At 36.7% G+C, this 26,944-nt stretch overlaps 1 long non-coding RNA gene across 1 annotated transcript in view; it reads left to right on the top strand.

Moving 5' to 3' along the window:
• LOC126959618 (uncharacterized) overlaps positions 1-26,944 on the top strand; it is a 504,393-nt gene that overhangs the window by 5,001 nt on the left and 472,448 nt on the right. The window lies entirely within an intron of this gene.

The following is a 26,944-nucleotide window of genomic DNA, read 5'->3' as shown; positions in this document are numbered from 1 at the left end:
GTTTCTAATCTGTAGAACAAATACTTGCAGAAAAAGCTAAAACACTTGCATTTAACAAGTGAAAACATTGAAGCTAAATTATTAAGTAATTTTCCTAAAATTACACTGTTATTAAGGGGGCAGGGCCAAAAAAAAAATCTAAGTTAAATTCATTTGATTTCCAAATCCATGTTTTCTCTATATCATGGTTCCTTCCCCACTCCTTGGTGTTGATGAATTAGGAATATAAATCATTTTGAGTCCTAATTCTTTATATATAACAACACACTGTGTAAATGTACAACACTGATTATCGTATACTAAACATATTTGTAATCTATTGCTGTGTAACAAATTAATTCCAAATTCAATCTTATCTTACAATCCTGAAAGTCGGGAATCTGGGCACAGTTTAGCTGGGTGCTTGAGGCCTCTCATAAGATTTCAGTCAAACTGTTGGCCAGGCTGCAGGCTCACTGCCAAGCTCACTCATGTGATTGTTGGCAGGATTCAGTTCTCATAGGCTTTTGGATCGAGGGCCTCAGTTCCTCACTGGCTATTGGCTGGAAGCCTCTCTCAATTCCTTGCCAATTGGGTCGCTCTCGAGGACAGCCCTCGTCAGACAGCTGGTTTTCCTCAGAATGAGCGAGAGAGGAAGAGAGAGTGAGTATCCATGACAGAAGCTACAGTCTTTATAATGTAATCTTGGAAGTGACGTCACATTACTACACAATAGAATCCATATTCGATTCATTAGAAGTCAGTCAGTAGTTAGGCTACAATCAAAGGGAGGGGATTACAGAGGGATGTTAGTGCTAAGACTTAGGGATCATTGGGACTTAGAGGCTGCCAACTGCACAAGATAATGAAAGCGTTCACTCTTAAGGGCAGAAGACAATATCATAGAAAGATGTATTCAAAGCTTTTCTAGAATAACATAATGTTGGGTTTACCATATTGTATGTAAGACAGCTACATATATATATATATATGTAAATATAATATATGTATTATATAAATATAATATATATTTATATAAATATAAATATATATTATATATATTATATATAAATATAATATAAAATATATATATAAAAATATAAATTCTGTTAGAACTGTTTAATATGGCTATATTCTGCATGTGGTCAAATTATAGCAATAGACCTACTTTTATATTCACTCTTATCTATATGAAACAATCAGACAGTTCTATGTCTCTTCTAATGCTCACTTAAAACACAAAAGATGTTGATAAGCAAATGCAATGGAGTGGCTCAAGTGGACTTTCTTTAGGGATTTTGTTTTTTAAAGGTGGTATTTTTTCATACCATTAAAAGGCTGGGTACATCTAGAGAATTACAATGAGCAGATCAGGAAGTTGTAGAATAATTTTGTAGATTTTAAAATAAGGACTACACACTGAATATAATATGTCATCTATATAAATTTATACTACTACCTGATATATTTTGACAGTGATTGATAAAGTCTAAAATTGTATTCATTGGTAAATATATTTTATAGGTTTATAAGGAACACAGGGATAGATGGATTGTTCTTACATATGCTAATGCTGAGGGCATGAGTAAAATAAAAACTTTGATGATCTGAAAATTAAATTATTTTAGGCCGAGAATGGTGGCTCATGCCTGTAATCCCAGCACTTTGGGAGGCCAAGGCAGGTGGATCACTGGAGGTCAGGAGTTTGAGACCAGCCTGGCCAACATGCTGAAACCCCGTCTCTACTAAAAATACAAAAATTAGCCAGGCGTGGTAGCATATGCATGTAATCCCAGCTACTTAGGAGGCTGAGGCGGGAGGATCACTTGAACTTGGGAGGCAGAGGTTGCAGTGAGCCAAGATTGCGCCACTGCACTCCAGCCTGGGTGACAGAGCTAGACTCTGTCTCAAAAAAAAAAAAAAAAAAAAAAAAAAAAGGAAATAAAATTAGATTAGTTTAAAGCTGGTGATTAAAACACAAAGTAATAAATAGTTGGATCCAGTGTATTTTTCCCTGAAGTTTTACCTTTATTTTAGACATGTGAGCTTAAAGGAGGAAAACAAGGAGAGATAGGCATGTAGTGTAGTGGTTAGAAACATAGACACAGGGGTTTGCAGCCTAGCTTTCATACTTTTGTCATGTGGCTTTGAGTAAGTTACTTAATTTCTCTGTGGCTCATCTTAAAATGGGAATAACTGTGTATGGTTGTTATGATTAAATTTATTCATATGTCAAATGTGCTTAGAAGAGTGCCTTGTATATTATAAGCCTAATGTAACTAACTATTTGTGCTGCTGCTGCTGATTACTATTATGTTCTATTGTTCTGTATACCCCAGCAGACTATAGTGTCTGTTCATCCTTAGCCGTTTGTCTGCCAAGTAATATTTTCTTCTTTGTTCACACTAGAGACCTAGATTACCTCAGGGATGAATATATTTAATTCAAAATGCCTTTGATAATAATGCTAAGCACTAAAATTACCCAAATTATATTTTTTAGAGTGATAAATGTCAGCTCAAAGTGTTATTCATTTTATTGTTTATTTAGTATGAACTTTGCATATGTAGGTAGTAGAGGTTCGTCTATAACATCTGATAACTTCCAGCAAATCAAAGGACCTGATTCAATGGTAAAATACTTTGAATAAGAAACTATAAATTTTTAGTATGCTGAACATTTTTTAGCTCCTAATTTAGAAAAATTAGAACAGCTGTCCTCAACATTGGATTTGTGGGTGTATTAGTTTTCTAGACCTGCTGTAAGAAAATACTAGAGGCTGGGTGGCATAAACAACAGAAATTAATTTTCTCATAGTTCTGGAGGCTAAAAGTCCAAGATCAAGGTGTTGCCAGGTTTAGTTTTCCTGAGGCCTGTCTCCTTAGCTTGCAGGTGGCTGCCTTTTCATGGTGTCCTCAGGGTGGCCTTTCCTCATGTGCTTCCCTGGTGTCTTTTCCTTTTATAAGGACATCAGTCATATCAGATTACAGGTGCCACCCTAAAGGCCTCATTTTAACCACTTTTAAAAAGACTATCTTCAAATATGGTTACATTCTGAGGTACTGGGGGTTGGGATTACAACATATGAATTTTAGGGGGATGCAATTAAACTCATAAAAGTGAGTATGCCATCAGGAAGTAAAGTCTCAAAAATGACTGCTATTTAAAACATAAATTTTACAGTCAGAACATTAATTTGCTACCAAGAATGAGTTAATGAAATAATTACTTTAGCTGATTTCACCATATTCATGAAATTTAAATAACACATTTTATATACTAGTCATATAAAGAAAGTTAATAGTAATTCATTATTTTATTTTCCAAGTATTTATTGTACACCTTCTATGAGTCAGTCTGAAGATCTTCTTAAGTGTTTCTTGTGATTCAGATCTGCTAGCAACAAACTCTCTTAGTTTTTGTGTATGACACTGCTTTTATTTCACCTTTAGTTTTAAAAAATGGTTTTACTGGATATAGGATTCTTGATTGAGAGATTATTTTTAATTTCAGTACTTTGCATCATTCCATTGCTTTCTGTCCTAATTGTTTATGATGCAAAGTCAGCTGTTAATCTTACTGTGACTCCCTTGAATGTAATCAGTCATTTTTCTCTTGTGATTTTTAAGACTTTCTCTTTGATTTTGTCTTTTAACATTTTTTGCTGTGATATGTCTGAGGGTGGATATTTTTGTGTTTATCCTGCTTGGAGTTTGTTGACTATTTTGATTGTGGAAATTTGTGTTTTTCATCAAATTTGGTAAGTTTTTAGCAATATTTCTTTGAATTTTTTTCTGTTCTTTCTCTCTCTTCTCTCTTTTTGGTTCTTCCAGTATGTGTTTGTTGATGGGCTTAATGGTATTCCACATTTCTCTTTGGCTTTGTTCATTTTTCTTCATTTTTTTTTTCTTTCTGGCATAATATTTCCAGAGCATATAATCTCTATTAATCTGTCTTCAAATTTACAGATTATTTTATCTGTCAACTTAAATTTACTTTTTGGCCCCTCTAGTTAATTTTTTATTTCAGTGGTTTTCAACTCTAGAATTTCCATTAAAAATAATTTCTGCCTGTTTGTTGGTATTATCTATTTGATAAATCACTGTTATCATACATTAAAAAATCCTTTGAACATGGTTTCCTTTAGTTCTTTTCATATATTTATAATGGGTGCTTTAGAAATATTTGCCTGCTAAGTCCAATATCTGGGCCCTTCAAAGACAGTTTCTATTGCCTCCAATTTTTTTTTTTTTTGTTTGGTCACACTTTCTCTCTTTCTTTGCATGTCCCATAATTTTTTCTTGAAAAATTGGACATTTAAGATACTGTATTGTGACAACTCTGGACACTATCTCTCTCTTTTACTTCCTAAGAATTATTGTGGTTGTTTCTTTGGTCATTTATTTGCTTGGTGACTTCTCTGGACTAATTTTATGACACATATTTTCTTTGCAGCATGAAGTCTCTAATGTTACTGTTCAGATTTTTGTTTGGTTTTTATCTTTTAGCCTGCCTCTTTAGGGGATGCCTCTGTCTCTTCATAAAACCGTAATTAGCCAAAGACATGTATGTGGCTACTATAACAGTGCAGGTAGTTTACAATTTGGTCCTGGCATTCAGCCGTTTACTAGTAGCTTAGAGGTTCTCTCTCTGGTTGCTTCTGAGAGGGCATAGTCTTTGACAGGCACAGTTTTACAAATCACCAGGGATGAGTGTGATTATATTTTTCAGTTTGATTTCTTAGGAGTCACCAATAGGTCAGTATAACTTATTCAGTAAGCGTTTGATCAGAGTTGTACTTAAGCCCTGTGAGCAAGTAAGGATTCTGTATTATATTGACAGATCTATGTGTGTTGTTTGTGAAATTCTTTCAAGTGTTCCCCACATCCTACTCTGATTAGTATTGAGTGGGTGCAGCTTAATACATGTGAACAGACTTCTGGATCTCCAGGTGTGAGTGTGATCCCGAAAAGGCTCTTGGCTGCCTCTTCCTGGTTCTCTCTGTTAAATTTTTGGCTAATTTGCCATTTCATTTGTTGCTACTGATATGAGCTATCCTCCCCACTTTAATTGTTAATCACCAAAATCTCCGTTGTTCCTGGGAGTGCCTTTAGGAATGAATTTCTCCAGGCTTTTTCCAAATAAAGTCATTCCTGTCAGTCAGAGCTTCAGAGCTCTTCATCCTTACAACCTGCGTTTCCCCTTGAGCAGAGACTCTGTGCCACTGAACTGAAGCTGGAAGTATGGACATTGACTTGCTTTTCCCAAGTGACATCCTTGCTATATGAGTGGGCACTGGTGGCAGCCTCTGATTTCCTTGGCTCATCCTTGTGAGTTGGGGAGGGGAAGGAGTGGTGCTAGTATTACCAGCCTGTGATGCTTGGAGTAGAGCCTGTGCCCTATGAGTGGTGGCTGAGTCGGGGAAGGGAGTCCCAGTCTTTTTCAGCCATTCCCCCAAGAATTGTGCTTCTATACACAGGAATGGGGATGGGGAGAAGAGATGCTGGCAGGATGAAATGATAGTCCTAGGAGCTTGGCGGAGCTGGTGAGGACTGTTTTGTTTTGTCATCTTTTTTTTTTTTTTTTTTTGCCATACCCACCTGGATTAGAGCACCTGGGTTATCTATTGCATAAAGCTAGGGGTGTGTGGGATCAGCTGTCACAGACTTTCACTGCTCTTACTGAGATTTAGGAAAATTTCCTAAATAAATTTTTTTTTTCATTTTCTGTGTGCCCTTAGGACAATTTTCAGAGAGTTTAAATCTGTGTGTGTTCTATTTTTAGTAACTTTAGTTAGATGGTTATCTTCCTGGGGAAAGGGTGCACTAGAATCCTCACATCACCTTTCTGAAATTCCAGAGACTACATTGATTGAGCTACATTCCATATCATTAATTCCTGTTGTCTTGAGTGGCGGGGTAGTTTTGGGAGAAATATTATTATGCTCCAATGACCCTATTGAAACAGATGCAATAACATTTTAACACAAAATAATTCTAGGAGTTGCAAATCTTTCTATTTGAATGTACAGTTAAAAGAAAATAAAAGACTTGCATAGTTTAGAAATAAGTACAAAACTATTTTAGCTTTTAAAATATGTATAGAATAATTATTAAGATAATTTTCTGAGTATAGCATATATTTTCCATAAATAATGATCTCTTACTATACTGTTACACTATAAAATGACATATTTTGAAATTTGTTTATTTTCATATTTAGTTTATTCTGAATTGCTCTGTTGCCATGTCAGTTGATTTTTGGGTAAGATAGTTTAATCTTTGTTTCTTAAGTTCACAAGAACTATTTGCCCACATAATCCCAACCCCACACTTTTTTATTTTTTTAAACAGATTATTTTGGTCCAGACAGCAGGCTACCAACTAGGCTTGCTGTTTGTGTGTGTGTGTATGTATGTGTGTGTGCGTGTATGTGCACATGTGTGTGATGAGGAGGCCATGAGAAATGGTCTCTTCTCCAGGCTTATCAGGAACAGGACACCTGTTTGGAAATAGGTTATCTGTGTTACTTAGGATGCAATTATGGATGCATTGAAAGCCAGGAAAGAAGTCAGATTACAGGGTATGATGCACTGGAATTAGCAAACTACAAATAGTTACTGATTGTTACTGTTTCCCGCTGCCAAAGGTCAAAGGTCATTCTGTGATTATGCTAATAACATTGTATTTGTTACTAACCTTAAGGTAATTGTGATGGGTTGAATTGTGTTCCCCCCAAAAAAGATGTTGGAGCCCTAGCCTCTAGTATCTCACAATGTGACCTTATTTGGAGGTAGGGCCTTTATAAAACTAATCAAATTAAAATGAGGTCATTACATTGGGCCCTAATCTACTATGACTGGTGTTCCTATAAAAAGGGGAAATTTGGACATAGGTAGACACACACACAGGAAAACAACATGTCAACATGAAAGCAGAGATTGGAGTGATGTGCCTATAAGCCAAGGGCCACCAAACATTGCCAGCAAACCACCAGTAGCTAGGAGAGAGGGATGGAACAGATTCTTTCTCAGTGTCCTCAGAAGAAACCAACCCTGCTGACACCTTGATCTTGCAGTCCTAGCCTCCAGAAATGGGAGAGAATCTATTTCTATTGTTTGAGCCACCCGTTTTGTGGTGTTTTGTTATAGCAGTCCCAGGAAAGTTATATAGTAACTTTTCATATTATGTTGCATAATTTTAAAAAATCTTTTAAAATAAAGATCATGTGCTATATCCATTAGTATAAATACATTCTGGGTTATAGGTTATGTTATTGCTTGTTGATACTTGACAGTCTTCCTTAAATCTAAAATTTCTTTGCCCTTCCCTTACTAAAATGTCTTAACATTAATAGTGTTGGCAGGAAGATATGTAAGTTTGTTGGGGCAATATTTGGTGCAATGAATGTTTTGATAACTGTGTGACATCTTTTGGAGTCACCATCATCTTTTCTTTTAGGAGATGTTTAGGTAGGACTTAAAACACCCTTATAGTTGTGTAAAGGACAATTTTGGAAGATAAATTACTGTGGCCAAACAAGACAGACCAGCAACTTCAACATAACTCATTCTATTTTTACTTTAATTTTTTAATTGTTTTTGTTTCTTGCTCTCTCACAAGGATTTTATGGGTCAAGTTAGGCTTTTTTTTTAAGAAATTGTTTTGCAACTTGGATCACTATCACTTTAAGTCAACTTTTGGCTAACTCAAATTTGCTGAGCAAGAGAATACAGTTATTTGTGCACGCAGTAGTAAGGGAAAGAAGAATGAATGACTTGTAACAGATCTGTGCTTACAAATGTCAAAGTTGTCAATGAGTCACTGACTTTAAAAGGTCATACCATATTATGCTTCTGTCTCTTAAACTTAGTATTGAAGACAGGATATGTGCTGTACTTCCTACTCTTAATGCATTTGTATCCCAATTTTCCATGTCAAAGTATGGCTTTACCACCTACCACTGTTTTTATATCATTCCTTCCAAGTCAAGACTTTCCTCTCCTCTGATAGGTTTATTAATCTTCAAGAGGTACTATCACTAAGGCCTCAGGCTATGGAATTTTCAATAATTTTTGGCTGATAGTGATACATGTGATTGATTTGGAACAGCCCCTCAATGTCAGAAATAAAATTGGATAAGAATTATATGAACTCTAGGATTATTGTTAAAATTCTGGTCAGCACAATTTAGTAAGAATATTATGTTATATTCCTTTTCTGCATGTCAAGTAGGTCAAACATGAACTATTTTATTTCATATCTTTATATCTACCTTTACTTATGTTTGTGTACTTGACTGGTCATGAACTGAAAGAAGAATATTGCAGTCTCCTACTGTGATTGTAGATTTATTTTTGCATTTCTGTCAGATTTTATTTTAGACTCACTAGAATTTCAAGCTATATCTTGACTATATGCTTTATCATATAATATATCCTAATTATATATATAGCCTCATTTTAAAATAACATTTGACCTTTAATTCTAACTTGTCTGATTTATTATCATTATTAATTATTATATTTACTTTTAAAAAAAGATGTCAATATCTCATTTTTTTTTTTTTTTTGAGATGGAGTCTCTCGCTCTGTTGCCACGCTGGAGTGCAGTCGCTCGATCTGGGCTCTCTGCAACCTCTGTCTCCCAGGTTCAAGTGATTTACCTGCCTCAGCCTCCCCAGTAGCTGGGACTACAGGCACGTGCCACCATGCCCGGATCATTTTTTGTATTTTTAGTAGAGATGGGGTTTCACCATGTTGGCCAGGATGGTCTTGAACTCCAGACCTCATGATCCGCCCTCCTTGGCCTCCCAAAGTGCTGGGATTACAGGCGTGAGACACTGCGCCCGGCCTAATATCTCCATATTTTTATTCTGAGTATTTTGTTTGGGATATGTCCTAGATAGATAGCTTATAGCTAGGTTTAGTAATGCAGTATGAGTTTCTATTTTTATTTATTTATTTATTTATTTTTATTTTATCCTCCCTGGGTTACTCCTTATTTATTTGTTTATTTATTTATGTATTTATTTATTTTTATTATACTTTAAGTTCTGGGGTACATGTGCAGAATGTACAGTTTTGTTACACAGGTATACTTGTGCCGTGGTAGTTTGCTGCAACCATCAACCTGTCACCTACGTTAGGTATTTCTCCGAATGCTATCCCTCCCCTAGCCTCCCGCCCCTGACAGACCGCTGTGTGTGATGTTCTCCTCCCTGTATCCATGTGTTCTCATTGTTCAACTTCCACTTATGAGTGAGAACATGTGTTTTCTGGTTTTCTGTTCCTGTGTTAGTTTGCTGAGAATGATGGTTTCCAGGTTCATCCATGTCCGTGCAAAGGACATGAACTCATCCTTTTTTATGGCTGCATAGCATTCCATGGTGTATATGTGCCACATTTTCTTTATCCACTCTATCATTAATGGACATTTATGTTTTTGCTGTTGTGAATAGTGCCGCAATAAACATATGTGTGCATGTGTCTTTATAGTAGAATGATTTATAATCCTTTTGGTATTTACCCAGTAATGGGATGGCTGGGTAAAATGGTATTTCTGGTTCCAGATCCTTGAGGAATCGCCACACTGTCTTCCACAATGGTTGAACTAATTTACACTCCCACCAACAGTGTAAAAGCATTCCTATTTCTCCACATCCCTTCCAGCATCTGTTGTTTCCTGACTTTTTAATGATCACCATTCTTGTCTTTCATAGTCCTTCAGTTTTAAGACCGGCTATGGGAGTTTGCCTTCCATTATTTTCTTGTTTGTTTTTCCTTCTCTATTCCTTGTGATCATTTCTTATGGAGCTTTGATGAAGGCTGGATCATCTGGGTTCATCCTTCCTCTGCCTTCTGTTTTCTAGGACTTCTTTGTTATTTCTGATATGCTAATGGCACTTGTTCTTGTTCTCTATACATGTGAATTTTTTTTTCATTATAAAATATAAAATATCAAAAAAATTCTAGGTATATTTTAGGCAGAAATAGGAATCAGGGGCATATTTTTGATCTGCCTTCTTACTTGTATTACTTCTATAAACATAATCATAAATTTAAATTACAGGAATAAAGTGCTTTTATTGTGATATCACCTATTTCTACTATCTGGGATGGTCACTTAATAGAGCTTACCTAAGATGACCGTTACACTATAAAATTTTATCTTAAGAAACTTTACCTTCGTAGGTAGAGTTTCCTTTGGAAGAATAAGGGGCCAAAAACTGACCACTTTAAAAGTTGTCTAGAGCTGACGGAAGATTTGAAAATCACATTCAAAGGTTTTCACCTTGAGCTGCTTTTACCTCTGCTACCTGAAGATGACATTTTTACACCAGGAAACAATTTTTATTTCTATTTTTTATTCATCGGAGTTAGCCAGTCTAGTTCCTAAGCCCTAAGGTTTAATATTAACAGACTTTTCCTTGAACATAGAGCCTTTTCAACATAAAATTGTTCTTTGGGAGTCAGAAAAGATGGACTTTGGAAAACTGCTATCCCATTAAGGGCTAATGACGAAAAGTGCAGCTTGTTTATTCACTTAAGTGCATTCATAAGTGGTGCTGCCACACAAACATGTTGGTTATTGAAACTATTTCCCACAGCATGTGCTTTTCCTGAAGAGTGTCTGCTAGTCATTTTATTAGTTTCACTTGGTTTCTTAAGCCCAGGAGAATGAGTAAAGGAATGGATGAGGTAAGAATAATAGCAGAGAAGTGACTGAATCTTGAGTTCCTCTCTTCACATCAGCATTTAAATATTCTCATCTGATCGTCTTTAAAGAGCCTCCCTCTATCCACCTCACCCTTCCCACAATTCCCCTTCCACAGTGATATCTATTTAAAAAACTGACTGTACTCTGTATGTCCATTTTCTTAACTCTCATCCTCTGCGATTAGGCTTATGCATTAGAACACTCTTGAAATTATAAGGTCACCTATCACTTCTTTGCCATTTAACCCAGTGGGAAAATGTTCATCTTTGCTCCTCAAACATTAGCAGAGCTACTCCTGTGTGCTAAGCACTGTTCTAGGTATTAGGATGCAGTGTTAAATAAGACAGAGAAAATTCCTGGTGTCATGGAGCTCACATGAACAAGAATATCAGATAGTGACAGTGTTATGATGAAAATAAAAGAGGGAGATGAGAAAGAGAGAGAATGAGTGGGGGCTACTCTAGGTTGTATGGCCTGGGATGCCTCTTTGATGAGGTACAGTTTGAGCTGATGTTTGAATACCAAGAAGGAGCGAGCCCTGCAAAGCCTCATCTTACTCACTGGTAGCATTGAAACAGCTTAACCACATCCATGATGTGATCCTGAAAGTTCTTCCTTGACTTCTATGATCATACATTTCAGGCTTTCCTATCTCCTTTGTGGCTATTATCTTTGAGTCAGTTTTGCAGGCTCATTCTCTTCTTCATCTTCCCCATCTTGAAATATTGTTGTTCATTAAGACTAGTCCTTCTTATTGTCTCCAATCTGTATTCTTCCTGAGCATAATACTCATTTATGCCATTGTCTTTATGTTTCGATCAGTTTGGATCCTCAATTTTGAGATTGCATCTGACCTCCAGGCCAAGTATCCTGCCATCTACAAAGCTCTCCACTTGGATGTTTCAGAGGCATGAATATGAAATACATCCTCTCCAAATCTTCCACCCTTCAACTTACACAAAACAGGAACCAATAATCATCCCTGTATATATTTATGTAAGTATTAAATTAATGCCTGTCACCCACAAGCCTATAAATTTCATTAAAGTAGAGACAAAATCTGGTGTTTTACCATTGTAAGCTCATGGGCTATGTAATAGTAGGTGCTCAATATATACTTGGTGATAAAGTAAATTAATATTTGGACCTAACCCTTATTTTAAAGATGACTCTGGCATACATGTGATAACTTCTGCTTAAACTAATCGATAACTCCACATATGGGTTATTTTGCAGAAAAAATGTACATAAGCTAATTTTTAGACTAATCCACATGAACTTCTCAATTACAGACAGCAAAAGTAGCAGTTTTTTTCTTCTAACAAATATGCTGGTCATTTCCTTGTTTGCCCTCAGTTCCATTCCTTGTTCTTCTCTTGCTTAAGTCTGTATTTCATGATACCAATTCCTGCAAACTACATTTACTAGACATATTTGCCACCTGGCCTCTGGTTATATTTGGCAGGAGGGAAAGAGGAGAGTATCCTCCCACCCTCACTTCTAGTGCTGTGGCTGAATTTTCTGTCTTTTTCCAGTTCTCACCAAGCAGCTAACACCGGTTCCATTTCCTGCTGGACTCCTAGACTTTGTTAGTAACATCCACTTCCTATTGCCCTAGTAGTGGCAGTAGCTTTCTGCTCTTGCTGATCTTTGGATTTTTAGCCCTTTCAGCAGCCTTATAACCAATCCTTGTGTTAAATTTCCTCTTTAGCAATACCTACTGTGGCCTTGTTTTCTTGAATGGCTCATAGGTAACACAAGCATCAAAAAGTAGGAAATTTTCCTTTCTTCTTAATTGTGTGTATGTGTGTGTGTGTGTGTATCTATCTCTCTCTCTCTCTCTCTATCTGTCTATCATCTATCTATCCATCCATCCCTCCCTCTATCCAATCAACTTCATCCACCTGGATTTGTCTGAAATGTGTCTATGAGAAACAGGAAGGTCATGTGACATAAAACCTTCCATTAATATATAACCCTGTTAGCAAACTATAGTCAGACATGATGGGATCACTTTCAGTAAATATATGTTTTTATAATATTAAACATTTTGTTTATAAAAATCTTCAAATGTACAAGGAAATACATTTAAAAATAAATAGCTATTCATGAATCCATAACCCAGATAAAAACATAATGTCTCACTTGCCATCTTTTCTACTCCTCCTCTTAGATTTAAATCCTATCTTAAAGTTGCTGTGTATTACTGTCGTACACACTCATTACACATGTGTGTATAAATGAGCATTATTTATAGTACTGATTGGTATGTTTTCAAACTTTAAATAGATGGCACTCCATTGTATGTATATTTCTTTTTCTTAGTAGCACTCAATTTTTATTTAATATTTTTCTTTATTGTAGTAAAACACATGTAACATAAAATTTACCATGTGAACCATTTTTAAGTGTATAGTTCAGTGATCTTAAGTACATTCAGAATGTTGTGCAACCATCACCACCATCCATTCCCATAACTTTTCATCTTATGAACCTGAAACTATACCCACTAAAGGGTAACTCCTTATTCTTTCCCCCACTCAGTGCTTGGCAACTGCCATTCTACTTTCTGTCTGTATGATTTTGACTACTCTAAGTACCTCATATAAGTGAAATCATACAATATTTTTCTTTTTGTGACAGGCTTGTTTCACTTAGCATAGTGTTCTCACGATTCATCCATGCTGTGGCATAATGTCAGAATCTCCTTCTTTCTCAAAGCTTAATAGTATTTCATTTTATATATATACCACATTTTGCTTATCTATTCACTTGTCAATAAACATTTGGATTGTGGCTACATTTTTAGCTACTGTAAATAATGCTGCTGTAAACATGGATGTACAAATATCTCTTTAAGACTCTGCTTACAGTTCTTTGGGATATGTACCCAGAAGCAGAAATACTGGATCATATGGTAATTCTATTTTTAATTTTTTAAGGAACTGCCATATTGTTTTCTACAGAGGCTGTACCATTTTTACATTCTCACTAACAATGTACAAGTGTTCCAGCTTCTCCATATTCTTGTCAACATTTGTTATTTTCTGTGTTTTTGTTTTTGTTTTTTGTTTTTTTTTGGTGATAGTCACCATAATAGTGGGTGTGAAGTGGTATCTCACTGTCGTTTTGGATTACATTTCTCTACTTATTAGTGATGTGAGCATTCTTTGGTGTGCCCATTGGTTACTTTTATATTTTCTTTAGAGAAATCTCTAGTCAAGTCTTTCAACCATATTTTTTTTTTGATTTTATGATTTTTTACCATAAGTTATTGGGGTACAGGTGGTATTTGGTTACATGAGTAAGTTCTTCAGTGGTATATGTGAGATTTTGGTGCACCCATTACCCAAGCAGTATACACTGCACCATATTTTTAGTCTTTTATCTTTCAACCCACTCCTGTTCTTCCCTACAAGTTCCTACAGTCCATTATTTCATTTTTAAAAAATCGTACTTTAAGTTCTGAGATACATGTGCAGAGCATGCAGGTTTGTTACATAGGCATACATGTGCCGTGGTGGTTTGCTGCACCCATCAACTCATCATCTACATTAGGTATTTCTCCTAATGCTATCCCTCCTCTTTCTCCCTACCCACCAACAGGCCCCACTGTGTAATGTTCCCCTCCCTGTGTCCGTATGTTCTCATTGTTCAACTCCCATTTATGAGTGAGAACATGTGGTGTTTGGTTTTCTGTTCCTATGTTAGTTTGCTGAGAATGATGGTTTCCAGCTTCATCCATATCCCTGCAAAGGACATGAACTCATTCTTTTTTTATGGCTGCATAGTATTCCATGTTGTATATTTGCTACATTTTCTTTATCCAGTCTATCATTGATGTGCATATGGGTTGATTCCATGACTTTGCTATCATGAATAGTGCTGCAGTAAGCATACATGTGCATGTATCTTTATAGTAGAATGATTTATAATCCTTTGGGTATATACTCAGTAATGGAATTGGTGGGTCAAATGGTATTTCTGCTTCTAGATCCTTGAGGAATTGCCACACTATCTTCCACAATGGTTGAACAAATTTATACTCCCACCAACTGTGTAAAAGTGTTCCTATTTCTCCACATCCTCTCCAGCATCTGTTGTTTCCTGACTTTTTAATGATCACCATTCTAACTGGTGTGAGATGGTATCTCATTGTGGTTTTGATTTGCATTTCTCTACTGATCAGTGATGATGAACTTTTTTTCATATGTTTGTTGGCTGCATAAATGTATTCTTTTGAGAAGTGTCTCTTCATATCCTTTGCCCACATTTTGATGGATTCTTTGCTTTTTTCTTGTAAATTTGTTTAAGTTCTTTGTAGTTTCTGGATATTAGCCCTTTGTCAGATGGATAGATTGCAAAAATTTTCTCCCATTCTGTAGGTTACCTGTTCACTCTGATGGTAGTTTCTTTGCTGTGCAGAAGCTGTTTAGTTTAATTAGATTCCATTTGTCAATTTTGGCTTTTGTTGCCATTGCTTTTGGTGTTTTATTCATGAAGTCTTTGCCCATGCCTATGTCCTGAATGGTATTTCCTAGGTTTTCTTCTAGGGTTTTTATGGTTTTGGGTCTTAGTTTAAGTCTTTAATCCATCTTGAGTTAATTTTTGTATAAGGTGTAAGGAAGGGATCCAGTTTCAGTTTTCTGCATATGGCTAGCCAGTTTTCCCAGCACCATTTATTAACTAGGGAATCCTTTCCCAATTGCTTGTTTTTGTTAGATTTGTCAAAGATCAGATGTTTGCAGATGTGTGGTATTATTTCTGAGGCCTCTGTTTTGTTCCATTGATCTGTGTATCTGTTTTAATACCAGTACCATGCTGTTTTGATTACTGTAGCCTTGTAATATAGTTTGAAGTCAGGTAGCATGATGCCTCCAGCTTAGTTCTTTTTGCTTTGGATTTTCTTGGCTATATGAGCTATTTTTTGGTTCCATATGAAATTGAAAGTAGTTATTTTCTAATTCTGTGAAGAAAGTCAATGGTAGCTTGATAGGAATAGCTTTGAATCTATAAATTATTTTGGGCACTATGGCCGTTTTCACAATACTGATTCTTTCTATCCATGAGCATGGAATATTTTTCCATTTGTTTGTGTCCTCTCTTATTTCCTTCAACAGTGGTTTGTAGTTCTCCTTGAAGAGATCCTTAACTTCCCTTGTAAGTTGTATTCCTAGATATTTTATTTACTTTGTAACAATTGTGAATGGGAGTTCACTCATGGTTTGGCTCTGTGTGTCTATTATTGGTATATAGGAATGCTTGTGATTTTTGCACTTTGATTTTGTATCCTGATACTTTGTTGAAGTTGTTTATCAGCTTATGGAGTTTTTGGGCTGAGGCAATGGATTTTTTTTTAAATTTAAAAACATGTCATCTGCAAACAGAGACAATTTGACTTCCTCTCTTCCTATTTGAATATCCTTTATTTCTTTCTCTTGCCTGATTGCCCTGGCCAGAATTTCCAATACTATATTGAATAGGAGTGGTGAGAGTCTTGTGCCAGTTTTCAAAGGGAATGCTTCCAGTTTTTGCCCATTCAGTATGATATTGGCTGTGGGTTTGTCATAAATAGCTCTTATTATTTTGACATATGTTCCATCAATACCTAGTTTATTGAGTGTTTTTAGCATGAAGCGGTGTTGAATTTTGTCAAAAGCCTTTTCTGCATCTACTGAGATAATTGTGTGGTTTTTGCCATTGGTTCTGTTTATGTGTGATGGATTATGTGTATTGGTTTGTGTATGTTGAACCAGCATTGCAACCCAGGGATGAAGCTGACTTTATGGTGGTGGATAGGCTTTTTAGTGTGCTGCTGGAGTTGGTTTACCAGTATTTTATTGAGGATTTTCACATCTGTGTTCATTAGGGATATTGGCCTGAAATTTTTTTTGTGGTTGTGTCTCTGCCAGGTTTTTGTATCAGGATGATGCTGGCCTCATAAAATGAGTTAGGGAGGAGTCCCTTTTTTACTATTGTTTGGAATAGTTTCAGAAGGAATAGTACCAGCTCCTCTTTGTACCTCTGGTGGAATTCGGCAGTGAATCTGTCTGGACCTGGGCTTTTTTGGTTAGTAGGCTCTTAATTACTGCCTCAATTTCAGAACTTGTTATTGGTCTTTTAGGGGTTCGACTGCTTCCAGGTTTAGTCTTGGGAGGGTGTATGTGTCCAGGAATTTATCAATTTCTTCTCGATTTTCTAGTTTATTTGCTTAGAGGTGTTTATAGTATTCTCTGATGGTAGTTTGTATTTCTGTGGGATCAGTGGTGATCTCTCCTTCATCATTTTTTATTGTGTCTGTTTGATTCTTCTCTCTTTTCTTCTTTATTAATCTAGCTGGAGGTCTATCTATTTTGTTAATCTTTTCAAAAAACCAGCTCCTGGATTCATCGATTTTTTGAATGGTTTTTCGTGTCTCTATCTCCTTGAGTTCTGCTCTGATCTTAGTTATTTCTTGTCTTCTGCTAGCTTTTGAATTTGCTTGCTGTTGCTTCTCTAGTTCTTTTAATTGCGATGTTAGGGTGTCATTTTAGATCTTTCCCACTTTCTCCTGTGGGCATTTAGTGCTATAAATTTCTCTCTAAACGCTGCTTTAGCTGTGTCCCAGAGATCTGGTACCTTGTGTCTTTGTTCTCATTGGTTTCAAAGAACTTATTTATTTTTGCCTTAATTTCGTTATTTATCCAGTAGTCATTCAAGAGCAGGTTGTTCAGTTTCCATGCAGTTGTGTGGTTTTCAGCGAGTTTCTTTTAATTTTTCTTTTCTTTTTTGAGAGGGAGTCTTGCTCTGTCCCTAGCCTGGAGTGTAGTGGCACAATCTCAGGTCACTGCAACCTCCACCTCCCAGGTTAAAGCGATTCTCCTGCCTCAGCCTCCCAAGTAGTTGGGTCTACAGGCTTGTGTCACCATGTGCGTCTAATTTTTGTATTTTTAGTAGAGTCGGGGTTTCACCATGTTGGCTAGGATGGTCTCAATCTCTTGACCTTGTGACCCACCTGCCTCTGCCTTCCAATGAGTGAGTTTTTAAATCCTGAGTTCTAATTTGAGTGTACTGTGGTCTGAGAGACTGTTTGTTATGATTTCCATTCTTTTGCACTTGCTGAGGAGTGTTTTACTTCCAATTATGTGGTCAATTTTAGAATAAGTCCTACGTGGTGCTGAGAAGAATGTGTATTCTGTTGATTTGTGGTGGAGAGTTCTGTAGATATCTATTAGGTCCACTTGGTCCAGAGCTGAGTTCAAATCCTGAATATCCTTGTTAATATTCTGTCTTGTTGATCTGTCTGATATTGATAGTGGGGTGTTAATGTCTCCCACTATTACTGTGTGGGTGTCTAAATCTCTTTGTAGGTCTCTAAGAACTTGCTTTATGAATCTGGGTGGTCCTGTATTGTGTGCATATATATTTAGGATAGTTCTTCATGTTGCATTGATACTTTTACCATTATGTAATGCCCATCTTTGTCTTTTTGATCTTTTGGTTTAAAGTCTGTTTTATTGGAGACTAGGAATGCAACCCTGCTTTTTTTTGCTTTCCATTTGCTTGGTAAATATTCCTCCATTCCTTTATTCTGAGCCTAGTTGTGTCTTTGCACATGAGATATGTCTCCTGAATATAGCACACCCATGGGTCTTGACTCTTTATCCAATTTGCCAGTCTTGCTTTTTTTTTTTTTTTTTTTTTTTTTTTTTTTTTTTGAGACGGAGTCATGCTCTGTCGCCCAGGCTGGAGTGCAGTGGCCGGATCTCAGCTCACTGCAAGCTCCGCCTCCCGGGTTCACGCCATTCTCCTGCCTCAGCCTCCCAAGTAGCTTGGACTACAGGCGCCCGCCACTTCGCCCGGCTAGTTTTTTGTATTTTTTTAGTAGAGACGGGGTTTCACCGTGTTAGCCAGGATGGTCTCGATCTCCTGACCTCATGATCCACCCGTCTCGGCCTCCCAAAGTGCTGGGATTACAGGCTTGAGCCACCGTGCCCAGCCCAGTCTTTGTCTTTTAATTGGGGAATTTAGCCTATTTACATTTGAGGTTAATATTTTTATGTGTGAATTTGATATTGTCATCATGATGCTAGCTGGTTATTTTGCACATTAGTTGATGCAGTTTTTTCATAGTGTCATTGGACTGTATATTTTGGTATGGTTTTGCACTGGCTGGTACTGGTTTTTCGTTTCCATATTTAGTGCTTCCTTCAGGCGCTCTTGTAAGGCAGGCCTGATTGTGACAGAATCCCTTGGCATTTGCTTGTCTGTAAAGGATTTTATTTCTCCTTCACGTATGAAACTTAGTTTGGCTGGATATGAAATTCTGGGTTGAAAATTCTTTTCTTTAAGGATGTTGAATATTGGCCCCCACTGTCTCACTCTCTTCTGGCTTGTAGAGTTTCTGCAGAGAGACTTGCTGTTTGTCTGAGGGACTTCCTTTTGTGGGTAACCTGACCTTTCTCTCTGGCTGCTCTTAACGTTTTTTCCTTCATTTCAACTTCAGTGAATCTGAGGATTATGTGTCTTGGGGTTGCTCTTCTCGTGAAGTATCTTAGTGGTGTTCTCTATATTTCCTGAATTTGAATATTGGCCTGTCTTGCTAGGTTGGGAAAGTTCTCCTGGATAATATCCTAAAGTGTGTTTTCCAACTTGGTTCCATTCTCCCCATCACTTTCAGGTACACCAATCAAATATAGGTTTGGTTTTTTCACATAGTCCCATATTTATTGGAGGCTTCGTTCATTTCTTTTCGTTCTTTTTTCTCTAATCTTGTCTTCATGCTTTCTTTCATTAAGTTGATCTTCAATCTCTGATATTGTTTATTCCACTTGCTCGATTCAGCTACTGATACTTGTGTATGCTTCCCGAAATTCTTGTGTTGTGTTTTTGAGCTCCATCAGGTCATTTATGTTCTTCTCTAAACTGGTTATTCTAGTTAGCAATTCCTCTAACCTTTTTTCAAAGTTCTTCCTTGCATTGGGTTAGAACATGCTCCTTTAGCTTGGAGGAGTTTGTTATTACCCACCTTCTGAAGCCTACTTCTGTCAATTTGTCAAACTCATTTTCCAGTCAGTTTTATACCCTTGCTCGTGAGGAGTTGTGATCCTTTGGAGGAGAAGAGTCATTCTGGTTTTTGGAAATTTTAGCCTTTTTGTGCTGGTTTTTGCTCATCTTCATAGATTTATCTACCTTGGGTCTTTGTTGTTGGTGACATTTAGATGGAGTTTTTGCATGGTTGTCCTTTTTGTTGATGTTGATACTATTGCTTTCTGTTTGTTAGTTTTCCTTCTGTCATTCAGGCTTCTCTTCTGCAGGACTGCTGGCATTTGCTGGAGGTCCACTCTAGACCCTGTTTGCCTGGGTATCACCAGTGGAGGCTGCAGAACAGCAAATATTGCTGCCTGCTTTTTCCTCTGGAAGCTTCATCCCAGAGTAGCACCTACCAGATACCAGCTGGAGCTCTCCTGTATGAGTTTTCTATCGACTCCTGCTGGGAGGTGGCTCCCAGTCAGGAGGCACAGGGGTCAGGGACCCACTTGAGGAGGCAGTCTGTCCCTTAGGAGAGCTCAAATGCTGTGCTGGGAGATCCGTAGCTCTCTTCCATTTTTTCATTCTTAAGCCTCTGAGTCCTCACAGCTTAGCTCCCACATATCAGGGAGAACATACGATGTTTGGTTTTGCATTCCTGAGTTACTTTACTTAGAATAATAGTCTCCAGTCGCATCCAGGTCACGGCAAATGCTGTTAATTCATTCTTTTTTATGGCTTAGTGGTATTCCATATTTTATATATATGTGTGTGTGTGTGTGAGAGAGATATATATATACATTTATCACAGTTATATGGCTGAATAGTATTCCATCATATATATATCCATCAGATATATGTATATATCTTATATATGTCACATATATACACACATATATATCATATATACATATGTATCCTATGTATATATGTATCATGTGTATATATACATATATATCGTGTGTGTATGTGTGTGTGTATATATATACACCACAGTTTATATACATATATATCGTGTGTGTGTGTGTATATATATAATACACCACAGTTTATCCACTTGTTCATGGGTATTTGGGTTGGTTCCATGATTTTGCAATTGTGAATTGTGCTCCTATAAACATGGGTGTGCAAGTATCTTTTTCATATAATGACTTCTTTTCCTCTGAGTAGATACCCAGTAGTGGGACTAGTCGATCAAATGGCAGTTTTACTTTTAGTTCTTTAAGGAATCTCCATATTGTTTTCCACAGTGGCTGTAGTAGTTGACATTCCAAAGCAGTGTAGCAGTGTGGAAGTTTTCTCTGATCACTGCACCCATATCAACATCTACTGCTTTTTGATTTTTGATTATGGCCATTCTTGCAGGAGTAAGGTGGTATTGCATTGTTGTTTTGATTTGCATTTCCCTGATCTTTAGTGATGTTCAGCTTTTTTCATGTTTGTTGGCCATTTGTACATCTTCTTTTGAGAACTGTCTATTCGTGTCCTTAGCCCACTTTTTGATGGGATTGTTTTTTTCTTACTGATTTGTTTGAGTTTGTTGTAGATTCTGGATATTAGTTTTTTGTCAGATGTACAGATTGTAAAGATTTTCTCCCACTCTGTGGGTTGTGTGTTTACTCTGCTGACTGTTCCTTTTGCTGTGTAAAAGCTCTTCAGTTTAATTAAGTCCCAGCTATTTATCTTTGTTTTTATTGCATTGCTCTTGGGTTCTTGGTCATGAAATCCTTTGTAGAAGCGTTTTCCCACTGTTATCTTCTGGAATTTTTATAGTTTCAGGTCTCATGTTTAAGCCCTTAATCCGTCTTGAGTTGATTTTTGTATAAGTTGAGAGATGAAGATCCAGTTTCATTCTCTTAGGTGTGGGTAGCCAATTGTCCCAGCACCATTTGTTGAAAATGGTGTCTTTCCCCACTTTATGTTTTTGTTTGCTTCGTTGAATTGGCTGTTAAGTATTTGGGTTTATTTCTGGGTACTCTGTTTTGTTCCTTTGGTCTATGTGCCTATTTTTATACCAGTACCACACTGTTTTGGTGACTATGGCCTTAAAGTATAGTTTGAAATCAGGTAGTGTGATGCCTCTAGATTTGTTCTTTTTGCTTTGTCTTCCTTTGGCTATGCAGGCTCTTTTTTGGTTCCATATGAATTTTGGAATTTTTTTTTTTCTAATTCTATGAAGAATGATGGTGGTATTTTGATGGAGATTGCATTGAATTTGTAAATTGCTTTTGGCAGTATGGTCATTTTCACAATATTGGGATTCTACCCATCCATTAGCATGGGATGTGTTTCTATTTGTGTCATCTATGATTCCTTTCAACAATGTTTTGTAGTTTTCCTTGTAGAGGTCTTTCAACTCCTTGATTAAGTATATTCCTAAGTGTTTTATTTTTATTTTTTGCAGCTATTGTAAAATTCTTGATTCAATTCTCCACTTGGTCACTGTTGGTGTATAGAAGAGCTACTAATTGGTATACATTAATCTTGCATCTGGAAACTCTGTTGAATTCTTTTATCAGTTCTAGGAGCTTTCTAGAGGAGTCTTTCAGGTTTTCAAGGTAAACGATCATATTGTCAGCAAACAGTGACAGCTTAACTTCCTCCTTACCAATTTGGATGCCCTTTTATTTCTTTCTTTGTCTGATTGCTCTGGCTAGGACTTTTAGTACTGTGTTGAAGAGGAGTGGTGAGAGTAGGTATTCTTGTCTTGTTCCACTTCTTAAAGAAAATGCTTTCAACTTTTCCCCATTCAGTATTATGTTGGCTGTGGGTTTGTCATAAATGGCTTTGATTACGTTGAGATATGTCCCTTGTATGCCAATTTAGCTGAGGGTTTTAATCATAAAGCAATGTTGGATTTTGTTGAATGCTTTTTCTGCATCTATTGAGATGATTATGTGATTTTTGTTTTTAATTCTTTTTATGTGGTGTATCACATTTATTGTCTTGCATATGTTAAACCATCCCTGCATCCCAGGTATGACACCCGCTTGATCTTGGTAAATTCTCTTTTTGATATGTTGCTGGGTTTGGTTAGCTAGTATTTTGTTAAGGATTTTAGCATCTATATTCATCAAGGATATGTCTGTAGTTTTCTTTTTTGGTTATGTCCTTTCCTGGTTTTGGTATTAGGGTGATGCTGGCTTCATAGAATGAATTTGGGTGGGTTCCTTCTTTCTCTATCTTGTGGAATAATGTCAAAAGTATTGGCACCAATTCTTCTTTGAATGTCTGGTAGAATTCTGCTGTGAATCTGTCTGGTCCTGGACTTTTTTTGTTGGTAATTTTTAAATTACTATTTCAATCTTGCTGCTTGTTATTGGTCTCTTCAGGGTATCTAAGTCTTCTGATTTAATCTGGGAGGGTTGTATCTTTCCAGGAATTTATTCATCTCTTGTAGGTTTTCTAGTTCATGTGCATAAAGGTGTTCACAGTAGCCTTGAATGATCTTTGTATATCAGTAGTGTCAGTTGTAATATGTCCTGTTTAATTTCTTAATGAGGTTATTTGAATTTTCTCTCTTCTTTTCATGGTTAATCTTGCTAATGGTCTATCAATTTTATTTATCTTTTCAAAGAACCAGCTTTTTGTTTCATTTATCTTGTATTTTCCTTGTTTTGATTTCATTTATTTCTACTCTGATCTTGGTTATTTCCATTTTTCTGCTGGATTTGGGTTTGGTTTATTCTTGTTTCTCTAGTTCCTTGAGGTGTGACCTTAGAATATCAGTTTGTGCTCTTTCAGTCTTTTAGATATAGGCGTTTAGGGCTATGAATTTTCCTCTTAGCACCACCTTTGCTGTATCCCAGAGGATTTGATAGGTTTTGGTGTTATTGTTGTTCAGTTTGAATAATTTTTAAATTTCCATCTTGATATCATTTTTGATGCAGTGCTCATTCAGGAGCAAGTTATTTAATTTCCATGTATTTGCATGGTTTTGAAGGTCCCTTTTGGAGTTGATTTCCAGTTTTATTCCACTGTGGTCTGAGAGAGTTCTTGATATAATTTCAATTTTTTAAAATTTATTGATACTCATGACCTATCATATGGTCCCTCTTGGAGAAAATTCCATGTGCTATTGAAAGAATGTGTATTCTGCAATTGTTGGATGAAACGTTCTGTTATGGATGAATATATCTGTTAAGTCCATTTGTTCCAAGTTATAGTTTAAATCTATTGTTTCTTTTTTGACTTTCTGTCTTGCTGACCTGTCTAGTGCTGTCAGTAGAGTACTGGAGTATTGAAACCCACCACTATTATTGTTTTGCTGTCTGTCTCATTTCTTAGGTCTATTAGTAATCGTTTTATAAATTTAGGAGCTCGAGTGTTAGGTGCATATATGTTTAGGATTGTGATGTTTTCTGGTTGAACATGGTCTTTTACCATTATATGATGTCCCTCTTTATCTCTTTTAACTGCTATTGTTTAAAGTTTGTTTTGTCTGATATAAGAATAGCTACCCCTGCTTGCTTTAGGTGCTCATTTGTATGAAATACCCTTTTCCACCCCCTTTACTTTAAGTTTCTGTGAGTACTTATGTGTTAGGTGAGTCTCTTGAATGCAGCAGATAGTTGGCTGGTGAGTTCCTATCCATTCTGCATTTCTCTGTCTTTTAAGTGGAGCATTTACGCCATTTACTTCCTTTTGTTGTGTGTGTGTGTTTCTTTTTTTTTGAGTCTTTTTTTTTTTATTAGACTTTAAGTTCTAGGGTACATGTGCATAACATGCAGGTTTGTTACATATATATACTTGTGCCATATTGGTGTGCTGCACCCATCAACTCGTCAGCACCCATCAACTCGTCATTTACATCAGGTATAACTCCCAATGCAATCCCTCCCCCCTCTCCCCTCCCCATGATAGGCCCCGGTGTGTGATGTTCCCCTTCCCGAGTCCAAGTGATCTCATTGTTCAGTTCCCACCTATGAGTGAGAACATGCGGTGTTTGGTTTTCTGTTCTTGTGATAGTTTGCTGAGAATGATGGTTTCCAGCTGCATCCATGTCCCTACAAAGGACACAAACTCATCCTTTTTTATGGCTGCATAGTATTCCATGGTGTATATGTGCCACATTTTCTTAATCCAGTCTGTCACTGATGGACATTTGGGTTGATTCCAAGTCTTTGCTATTGTGAATAGTGCCGCAATAAACATACGTGTGCATGTGTCTTTATAGCAGCATGATTTATAATCCTTTGGGTATATACCCAGTAATGGGATGGCTGGGTCATATGGTACTTCTAGTTCTAGATCTTTGAGGAATCACCACACTGTTTTCCACAATGGTTGAACTAGTTTACAATCCCACCAACAGTGTAAAAGTGTTCCTATTTCTCCACATCCTCTCCAGCACCTGTTGTTTCCTGATTTTTTAATGATTGCCATTCTAAGTGGTGTGAGATGGTATCTCATTGTGGTTTTGATTTGCATTTCTCTGATGGCCAGTGATGATGAACATTTTTTCATGTGTCTGTTGGCTGTATGAATGTCTTCTTTTGAGAAATGTCTGTTCATATCCTTTGCCCACTTTTTGATGGGGTTGTTTGTTTTTTTCTTGTAAATTTGTTTGAGTTCTTTGTAGGTTCTGAATATTAGCCCTTTGTCTGATTAGTAGATTACAAACATTTTCTCCCATTCTGTAGGTTGCCTGTTCACTCTGATGGTAGTTTCTTTTGCTGTGCAGAAGCTCTTTAGTTTAATTAGATCCCATTTGTCAATTTTGGCTTTTGTTGCCATTGCTTTTGGTGTTTTAGACATGAAGTCCTTGCCCATGCCTATGTCCTGAATGGTATTACCTAGGTTTTCTTCTAGGGTTTTTATGGTATTAGGTCTAACATTTAAGTCTCTAATCCATCTTGAATTAATTTTTGTATAAGAAGTAAGGAAAGGATCCAGTTTCAGCTTTCTACTTATGGCTAGCCAATTTTCCCAGCACCATTTATTAAATAGGGAATCCTTTCCCCATTTCTTGTGTCTCTCAGGTTTGTCAAAGATCAGATGGCTGTAGATATGTGGTATTACTTCTGAGTACTCTGTTCTGTTCCATTGGTCTATATCTCTGTTTGGTACCAGTACCATGCTGTTTTGGTTACTGTAGCCTTGTAGTATAGTTTGAAGTCAGGTAGCGTGATGCCTCCAGCTTTGTTCTTTTGACTTAGGATTGTCTTGGAGATGCGGGCTCTTTTTTGGTTCCATATGAACTTTAAAGCAGTTTTTTCCAATTCTGTGAAGAAACTCATTGGTAGCTTGATGGGGATGGCATTGAATCTATAAATAACCTTGGGCAGTATAGCCATTTTCACAATATTTTTTCTTCGTGTCCATGAGCATGGTATGTTCTTCCATTTGTTTGTGTCCTCTTTTATTTCACTGAGCAGTGGTTTGTAGTTCTCCTTGAAGAGGTCCTTTACATCCCTTGTAAGTTGGATTCCTAGGTATTTTATTTTCTTTGAAGCAATTGTGAATGGAAGTTCATTCCTGATTTGGCTCTCTGTTTGTCTGTTACTGGTGTATAAGAATGCTTGTGATTTTTGCACATTAATTTTGTATCCTGAGATTTGCTGAAGGTGCTTATCAGCTTAAGGAGATTTTAGGCTGAGACAATGGGGTTTTCTAAATATACAATCATGTCATCTGCAAAGAGGGACAATTTGACTTCTTCTTTTCCTAACTGAATACCCTTGATTTCTTTCTCTTGCCTGATTGCCCTAGCCAGAACTTCCAACACTATGTTGAATAGGAGTGGTGAGAGAGGGCATCCCTGTCTTGTGCCAGTTTTCAAAGGGAATTTTTCCAGTTTTTGCCCATTCAGTATGATATTGGCTGTGGGTTTTTCATAAATAGCTCTTATTATTTTGAGATACGTTCCATCAATACCGAATTTATTGAGAGTTTTTATCATGAAGGGCTGTTCAATGTTGTCAAAGGCCTTTTCTGCATCTATTGAGATAATCATGTGGTTTTTGTCTTTGGTTCTGTTTATATGCTGGATTATGTTTATTGATTTGCGTATGTTGAAGCAGCCTTGCATCCCTGGGATGAAGCCCACTTGATCATGGTGGATAAGCTTTTTGATGTGCTGCTGGATCTGGTTTGCCAGTATTTTACTGAGGATTTTTGCATTGATGTTCATCAGGGATATTGGTCTAAAATTCTGTTTTTTTGTTGTGTCTCTGCCAGGCTTTGGAATCAGGATGATGTTGGCCTCATAAAATGAGTTAGGGAGGATTCCCTGTTTT

Source organism: Macaca thibetana, chromosome 7 (assembly GCF_024542745.1).
Source record: "Macaca thibetana thibetana isolate TM-01 chromosome 7, ASM2454274v1, whole genome shotgun sequence".
In the NCBI taxonomy this organism is placed as follows: domain Eukaryota; kingdom Metazoa; phylum Chordata; class Mammalia; order Primates; family Cercopithecidae; genus Macaca; species Macaca thibetana.
The sequence above is the reverse complement of the archived record's forward strand: the minus strand, read 5'-3'. Positions and strand labels throughout refer to the sequence as shown.